The sequence below is a fragment of the Aethalodelphis obliquidens genome, unplaced genomic scaffold (genome assembly GCF_003676395.1).
Source record: "Aethalodelphis obliquidens isolate GAN/ISIS:26980383/991018 unplaced genomic scaffold, ASM367639v1 scaffold5, whole genome shotgun sequence".
NCBI lineage: Eukaryota > Metazoa > Chordata > Mammalia > Artiodactyla > Delphinidae > Aethalodelphis > Aethalodelphis obliquidens.
In genome coordinates, this window is record NW_020837949.1 from 74,586,441 (window position 1) to 74,596,118 (window position 9,678).

Consider the following 9,678-nt stretch of genomic DNA (forward strand, 5'->3'; position numbering starts at 1 on the left):
CCCCAATCTGGAAACAACCCAAATGTCTATCAACAGGTGAATGGATAAACACATTGTGGTATATCCATGCACTGGAATACTATTTAGCTACCTTAACTACAAAAAGGACAAACTATTGATTCGCACCATAACATGGATAAATCTCAAAGTAATTATGCTGAATGAAAGATGCCAGGCCAAAAAAAAAAAAGTATTACTTTATGATCCCATTTATATAATACTAGAAAACGGAAAAACTAATATTTAGTGACAGAAAGCAGATCATTGATTGCCTAAGAATGCAATTGGAGGGAAGAATAGGTTCTAAAGAGGCACAAGAAAATTTTAGTTTTCTTTTAAGGAAAAGAAAAAGTATGACATCATAGCAACAATATTTAAGCTTATATACGGATGGAATAATGTGAATGCAGAGGAATTGATTAAAATACGAAATATGATTTGACTAAACCTCCTTTTTTTTTTTTGCGGTACGCAGGCCTCTCACTGCTGTGGCCTCTCCCGTTGCGGAGCACAGTCTCCGGACGCGCAGGCTCAGCGGCCATGGCTCACGGGCCCAGCCGCTCCACGGCATGTGGGATCTTCCCAGACCGGGGCACGAACCCATGTCCCCTGCATCAGCAGGCGGACTCCCAATCACGGCGTCACCAGGGAAGCCCCATAAACCTTTTAAAAAAGATAAATATCTGGACTGAAAAAAAAATCCAACAAATCTGATGCTTTCAAGGAGCATCTTAAACACCAAAATACATAGAAAAGCCAAAAAAAAGGCAGAAAATTTTATTGTTCCAGAGGTTTCTAGTACTAAGAAATAAAAAGAAACATCAACTGGGTTCCCACTTTAGTTTGAGAAAAAACTAACTAGCAAGCCAAGAGAAAGTAAGGAAAGGGAAATAATAAAATTAAGAGTAAACATACGCTAAGGAGAAGAAAAATAAAATTAATAACACCAATAGTTGATTCTGCAAAACAAAATTTTTAAATGAAAAAGCTATTAGCACAAATAATGGAATGGGAAAAAGAAAATACAAATTACTAGAATTAACTGATGCATAACAGATATTTGTTGAAGAACAAATGAAAAAAGAACAGAGAAAACAAATATAAAAGAGTTCAAAACAGAACTATAATTTAGATGTGTAATATACATAAAGTGAACATGGCAAAATATTAACAATTGTTAATTCTGCAAATCAACATTTCTGTTATATTTGAAATTTTTTATTTTAAAAGCTTGGAAGAAAAATTAGGGGAGTATGATTTTCTTCTATTCTAACAAATTTTATTACGACCTAGAAGGAGACAGCTATAACAATACTAAAAATATAATATTAAAACTGATAAAACAAAAGCAAGAAAATAAATATTGATAATATAGTAAGACCAATAAGATATAAATGTAAAAATTATAGAATCCTAGAGAAAACTTAGTAATTGAAACTTTAAAAGAATTTGTCTTTGGGACCCCATAGCGCTTATTGCTGGACTGCAGAGTAAAATAGGGCATATTCATCATGCTTTCAAGAGGAAAAGGGAATAATCCACATCTTAAAAGAAAATCTTTTGTATAAGTCACCATCTTTAATTTCTTCTCAAAAGAATTAAACAATACCTTTAAAGAAAATTTGCCAAAAAGGAAAAAAGTAATATAATCTCATGTCTTTATTTTATATAATTCTTTCTAATCTTTTCCCAGATGTAGATATATATTTTACATGGCATTATATATTCTGATTTTTCACATAGGATATCAAATATGTTTCATTTCTACATGTTACTTAATAAAAATTAGTTGTGGAGAATTTCTTTAACATGACTAATAATTTCACCGCCTAATAGAAGAAATTTATTCATGGGGAAATTAAACTCTAATAGAGTTTAATATACATTTATGAAGTATATGTACAAATATACATTTGTACATATGTACAAATATATGTACAAATATACATTTATACATTTATGAAGACATATACCTTGTTTCTGCCTGAGAAGACTTAAGTAAAATATTAACATGGTCACTAAGTTAGATGAAATTAAATACTAGTTAACAGTCTCCAGCCCACTCTCTTGATAAATTAATAGCAATATTTGGAAAGGTTAGTGAACAAGACTCTCATACAGTGCCTTTGTTATTATTTGATTTTGATGATGATGATGATTAATAGTAGTAGTAGCAATAGCAATATCATCATCATAATCTTAATGCTGCCACTGCTTTTTCCAGAATGACATTGATACTCACTGACTCAGATCAATTAGTATTCCCATCTCCACTGACTCCTTATTCAGGAAGAGAAAGTTCACATACCAGTATAAACAAAGAAGCAGCATGGGGCAGGAATAAATCAAGAGGAGGGATGGGAGATTTTTTAATACATCAGAATCTGATACATTAACTCTGAAAGTGCAGTTGACCCTTGAACAACGTGGAGGTTGAGGCGCCAACCCCTGCTAAGTTGAAAATCCAAGTATAATTTTACAGTCCACCTCATGTATCTGTGGTTCCACATCCACAGATTCAACCAACTTCAGATCATATAGTACTGTAGTAGATATTTATTGAAAAAAATCTTCATGTAAGTGGACCCATGTTGTTCAAGGGTCAACTGTAATTCCCAATAAACATTGAACACTATTTTAAAATCTAGAAAAAAATGTACTGGCATACTATCTCAGCTATAGAATGATACATGACAAGATGGAGGCCATTTTCAGATACATATAAAATACAAAACTTTTGTAACTATATAAAATATTAAAAGAAAAGCAACCAAAGTGAGAAATATGTAATAAGCTATAAAAGTTTACTACCCAAATTATCAAACAATTTTAAAGGTATAAGATTAGTGCCTTATTCTACTTGATTTCTAGTTAACATCGACAAACTATTTACACATGGAGACGTGCAGACATCAAATTACCAAAATGAAAAATGCACAGCCTTGCCGGCCTTATTTAATAAGATAATGGACATTCTGGGGCACAATTAAAATTTTTAAATAAGTTAAAACTCAAGATTGGAAGCACTGGTTGGTGGAAGTTGGTTGGAGGGCAGGGAGAGTAATGCATAGATGTAATGCATAACTTAACAGCAGTGCAAATTTTTTTCATTGTTCAGAAAATCTGCTTAGCAATGAGCCATAAAAGAATTAATGTCTTTAAAATGGTAATTCCACTTAGGGGACAATACAAGAAATAATTTGAACCAGTATGTTCAAAGTATTGATACTACCCCAGACAAATCATTTAACTGGTCTTGGTTTTGTTGCTCTAACTATGTGTGATGGTTGCGCTAAAGCAAAGGTTCTCACATTCTGCATGCAAGTAAATCACCTGACAAAGGCTGGTTCAAGCTCCCAACAAAGAAGATGTTTGGACTTCCCTAGTGGCACAGTGGTTAAGAATCCGCCTGTCAATGCAGGCGGCACAGGATCGAGCCCTGGTCCCAGAAGATCCCACGTGCTGTGGAGCAACTAAGCCTGTGCACCACAACTACTAAGCCTGCCCTCTAGAGCTCACGAGCCACAACTACTGAGCCTGCGTGCTGCAACTACTGAAGCCGGCGCGCCTAGAGCCTATGCTCCGCAATGAGTAGCTCACGCACCAGAGTGAAGAGTAGCCCCCGTTTGCAGCAACTAGAGAAAGCCCATGCACAGCCATGATGACCCAACGCAGCCAAAAATGAACAAATAAATAAATAGAATAAGATGTTTAGGAGAGGTGAGGAAATTTTCCTTTTCTCCTTATTAGTTCAGGTAAGATATGTCAGGATTTTTTAAAATTAATTTTTATTAGAGTATAGTTGCTTTACAATGTTGTGTTAGTTTCTACTGTACAGCAAAATGAATCAGCTATGCATATACATATATCCCCTCTTTTTTGGATTTCCTTCCCATTTAGGTCACCATAGTGCATTAAGTAGGGTTCCTTGTTCTACACAGTTGGATTTTAAAAAATAAACTTTTATTATGAAACACATGTTAAAAGTAACAAAAAAGTATCATGACCTAGTGACATAGTCAGTGACTGGCTGAGACTGGCATATTACCTTAGTCCCTCCAGGTATCCTCAGTACAGAATCACTCAGCCCTTCCATCTCAACCCTTGAATCTAGGAGATTTGTTGGAACAGGAAATTCCAAAACTATTTGAAAAACATTTATTGAGGGCTTTCTAGGTGTCAGACACTTCACTGAAACAAATGTTTTCCTGGAGCTACTCTAAACAGATCATCATAAGGAAATAATTGTGAGTGTGTAAAACATTCTGAAAGACATGAGGTAGATCCAGATGGACACGCCTGTTAAATGCAGATTTCTGTGCTCCACATGCCTCACCTATTGAACCAAAATCTCTGTTGATGAGGCTGATAAATCTGCCCAGAAAATTCTCATGCAGGCAGTTTGAGGGCTACCATTAAGATAAAAAGTGGACTTAACGGAGTTTTAAGATCTTTCTTGCTCCCAAAGTTTCTGAGTCTATAATTTTGTTTCTAATAATTTAAAACTTAAAAAATTTTAAACTTTAATAATTTTTCTTGGTTAGATATTCTGGTGAGGCACTGTTGTGAAATACATACTCCAATGCTCCAGCACACAGACAAAACTTGGCTCTTCTTTTTCTTATGATTTGGTTTTATCACAGGCTATTGTGGTCCTCCTGGCAGTATGTGGGAGGAAGTAATGATAAAAACCACATTCCCTAAATATGCTGGTTAATTCCATGCATGTCTTTGATCTATGTCTTCTGTTAATGATTTTTATTCCTTCTTCATCTGTCACCCTATCAGTGATTCTCTATTCTGCCACTAGCCACCCTTCCAGCCTCTAAATCATTTTGTACTCCAGCCAGAATGGAATCTTCATGCCTTGGGTAGTAAAGAACTGATCTTACCCAAAGAGAGGTCTGGTTTTTGCCCTAAGCTCCTGGGAGGTGATCTCTAAGCTGTTGGAATGCCCCACCTGATAGGAGTGTCTTTGTTTACCTGGCGGCCTTGGACCACACTGTATAGTCTAACAATGTGATTTTTGGTGGGAGCTTCAGGCAATGCATTATCAGGTTGATTTCCAGAGGGACTAGATACTAGAAGTTAGCCATGCAAGTGGTCAAACTAGAAGTTAGCCATGCAAGTGGTCAAACATATCTACAGGACTGAGCCCTAGTAAAATCACCATATACCAAGGCCAAAGTGAGCTTCCCTGGTTGCCAATACTCCATGTGTGTTATCTCACATCATCACTGGGAGAATTTAGTGCTATCCAGGACTCCACTGGGAGAGGACAACTGAAAATTCCACACATGGAATTCTCCTGGACTCTGCCCCATGCAATTCTTCTACTGTCTGAAGTTAATCTGTTTCCTCTTGCTGTAATAAACTATAACCACGAGTTGAACAGCTTCTAGTGAGTTCTGTAAGTCTCTCTAATGAATCACTGAACCTATGAGTGGTCTGGGAACTCCTTAACTTTGCATGCCTGTACCACTCTGAACACACTGAGGTCTCTAATTCTTCCCAGCCTTTCCTCCCACGCTTCCCTCTATCTAATATTCCCTTCCCCATTACCCTCATCTTCCCTACTTATCTGGCAAAATCTTGTTCTTATATTTAGAATAATTAAATGGCATCTCTTTTGTTGAGTCCTCACCACATCGATCTTTCCCACAAAATTAGTCATCCCCCACCCCACGCTCATCGTGCTCCCATAGATCGACCAGGACACCAAGCACAAATAACCATGTCTTTCTCATCTCTGCATTACCAGTACACAGCAGAGTGCCTGGTACATAGCAGCTCTTTAGTACATGTGTATGGATTGAATGAGCTACATATGGACATGAGTATTTGAAACAGGGGGAAAAAAAACAGACTAGAAAATATGCACAAATAAAGTACAACTCAGTGAAAAATATGTAAGGCCATTAATAAGCATAAGTGAGAAATGTCAAATAAAGTCTATTTAACATTTACTATTGAGGGACTTCCCTGGTAGCATAGTGGTTAAGAATCCGCTGGCCAATGCAGGGGACACAGGTTCGAGCCCTGGTCCAGGAAGATCCCACATGCCGCGGAGCAACTAAGCCTGTGCACCACAACTACTGAGCCTTCACTCTAGAGCTCACGAGCCACAACTACTGAGCCCGTGTGCCACAACTACTGAAGCCTGCGTGCTTAGAGCCTGTGCTCTGCAACAAGAGAAGCCACCACAATGAGAAGCCCGTGCACTGCAACGAAGAGTAGCCCCCGCTCTCTGCAACTAGAGAAAGGCTTTGCATAGCAATGAAGACCCAACACAACCAAAAATTAATTAATTAATTTAAAACAATTTACTATTAACTTCATCACCCTGAAAAGGCTAGTTTTCTTTTAGTATGCAAAATGAGGGTGGGACTGCTATGATAAAAATTATTTAACAAAGAAGCACATATATAATTGCAGGATTAGGAGCTCTAAAATATGAAGTGTAAAATGTTACAAAAATGGATGCATTTTCATATTTTAAATTCATAAGCAGATTTGTTTTAGCAATCAAATTACTTTGGGAAATAAAATATATCATTACATTTTCCTGTTGCTTTCCTGGCCAACTAATTTTAGCTAACTTCTAGTGAGTTACTATAACAAAATATTTCGGGAATATGCTTATTCTCTCTGAAGTATGTTCACTCAGAAAATATCTGCAAAAATCCACAGAAATTATGTTGCTCTCATTATTTCACGTTAGTGTTTATGTTTTATTATGTTAAAGTAGCTACTCAGGGCTTACCTGTTTAGACGTCTACATTTTGAGTACTTGGGTTTTAGTTTAACCAAAGCCTACACCTGATAAAATTTCATAGAAAGGCTAAAATAGTAACCATGTAAAGTGCTCATTTACATGGGTTTGGGCTTCAGGAACAGAGAGGAAGAATTTCATGACCTTTTGGCTTTTTAGGATAGCATTAGGGGACAATTACTGGAACTGGATCCTAGTGGTTGCCATCAATTTGGTGGCTGCTTAGAGACTCTTAACCCTAGAAGGTATCAGGTGAACAGGGTCCTTGTAAATGAGAGCAGCAGTATGTAGATTGGTTTGTTTTGTTTTTGTTTTTGTTTTCCTCCTTGGCTAACTTGTTAATTTTTAATCACAACCAATTGCCCTGGTACTAGAGTTCTGACTGGTTTTGTTTTTACACCAGATAATCTTTGATAATCAGTCTTGATGTTTGGAAAGAACACTTCAGCAATGTCTTTGGCAGCAAGATAATTTGCCCCTAAAATAGGCCCTAGAGAGAAATCATGTGCTGTTTTCATATCTACATTGAAGTTCAACATTTTTGAAATGTTTCTAATCCTAGTATTATATCTTTGAAGTGTATTCTAACTAAATAGCCCCAACTTAGCAAAGCAAGATATCCATCCTTTTTTCAAAAGAAAAAAACAGTGACATAAGAAAAGACAAATGTATTTAAACATTGGGTGGTGATTTTATCGTAAAAGTATAGGGACTGGCTTCATAGGAGAGTACAGAACATTTATAAGTTGATGGCAATGTTGCTGGCATTTTGCCATCTAAACTTAAGCGAAGGTTCCACTTCTGGGATGGTAGCATGAGGAGTTCTGAGGACCTACTCCCCAGTATACAAGCATAGCTGGTAAAAACTATTTAAACAAACAACCAGTTAAAGTCTCTGGAAATTGCCCTAAGTGCCTAGAGCAAGTGAAGAAATATTTGTTTAAGAAAATCTACTAAAACTCAGAAAAAACAGAGAAAGTACGTAGAATTTGAGTTAGGACACACTCCCTCCCTTACACCTCCCAGATTAGCTTAACGGAAGCTCCATTCTAAGTGGATATGGCCAAGAATATGGGGGCTCCTCTTTCCTAAGTTCCCAATCAAAGGTTAACTTATCTTACCAGGAGGACAGACCTCTAGCATTTCTCATCTCCTCCAACTCCAAGTCCAAGAGGAAAACTTCCTGGAGAGTGCAGCCAAGAGGCTGGGGCCTCCATTCCACCACTCAGCACACATCTATAGCAGAGAGACTCTATCCCAGATACGGCAAGCCAAGAACACTGGGACGCCAGTTACCCTTGTTCCAGCTCCCTCAAAAGGCAGTGATTCCATGCCAGGACAGGCAAGTCAAGATCACAGGTCACTGCCCCACTCAGCACTCAGAGTAATGCTTCAGAGATTTTCTTCTAGGGAGAGAAGTAATTCATATGGAAAGAGAGCTCCAAAGTTTTCCCCAAAGTAACTGACTTTATTTGAAAAAAGTGTGCAGGAAAGTTCAAGCCTAGGTGCTCTAGGAAACAACAGCTCTCTTAATTAAGAGCAATAGTTAAACCACTGGCCAGCTAGTTCATCAGAGAGAATTAAGGAAAATGACGGCTAAGAAGGGTACCCCTGGGGTCAGGAAAAAAAAATCTGGCCTCAAAAACTGCTCCTGCCTGAATTTAAGTGGATCAGACTGAAGAACGATTGATACTCAGGGCACTGTTGAAAACAATAGAGGAATTATGCAGTAACTCATGGAGCCTAACAGTTGGATGTGATATCAAGTAAGGCTGACAGCTTAACAGAGACCAGGGAAAAGACAGTCAAAGAAAGCCCTGTTAAAACCACTGTCATCCCAACGTGACCGTGTGCACGTCGAGGCAGTGCCTTCCAAGAATTGATACCACACAGTGGGAGAAAACAGACTTCACTAAAATAATTTAGCCAAGTTTCACACACACACCCAAATAACAACAAAAATAAGCCCCAGAGGAAGGGGAAGAGAATCGGTATTCATAGTACAACGTTCAAAATTCTTCAGGATAAAAGCAAATAAACCCAGATGAAAACTTGCATGCACATGAGAAAAACAAAGAGTGTATTGCAGTAAAAATGCATGTTTCTTCTTCTTTTTTCTCTGATTTGCAAAGCAATTATATAAAACAGTATGCATGTATGTAATTGTGTTTGGCTTATCACATATAGAAATGTAATATATTTTGCAATAACAGTACAAAGGAGGTGGGTTGGATCATAGTATTGGAGTAAAGAAATGACACCAGATGGTAAATCAAACCAACAGGAACTAATGAAGAATACCAAAATGGTAAACAAAAAGTTAAAAGTAACAAATGCTACACATAGATACTTTCTCTCCTTCCTTTTCTCAGCTTCTTTAATAGACATACAATTATAAATAATAATAATTATAACAATGTATTCTTGGGTTTGTAGCATATAAAGATTTAGTATGTATAACAATAATAGTACAAAAGAAGGGGGAAGGAGGAATGAAGTCACATTTCTATCTCAATGGAATTAAGTTAGTATAAATCTGAAACTGATTTTGATATGTTAATATGTATACAGTGAGTTCTGGAGCAACCACTCAGAAAAACTCAAAGCCTACAGTGAAAAAAATAAGTAAGTAAGTTAAAATATTATGCTGGAAATGTTCACTTAATGGAAAAGAAAGCAGCAAAGAAGGAACAGAGAAATAAAAAAAGTCATGAGACATGGAAAACAAAAAATAAAATGACAAATCCAACTATATCAATAATAACATTAAATGTGAATGATTAAACAACCTAGTCAAAAGGCAGAGATTGTCAGACTGGATAAAGTACAAGATTCAACTATATATCACCTACAGGATACACACTTTAGATTCAAAGACACGAGTAGGTTAAAGGTAAAAGTATGAG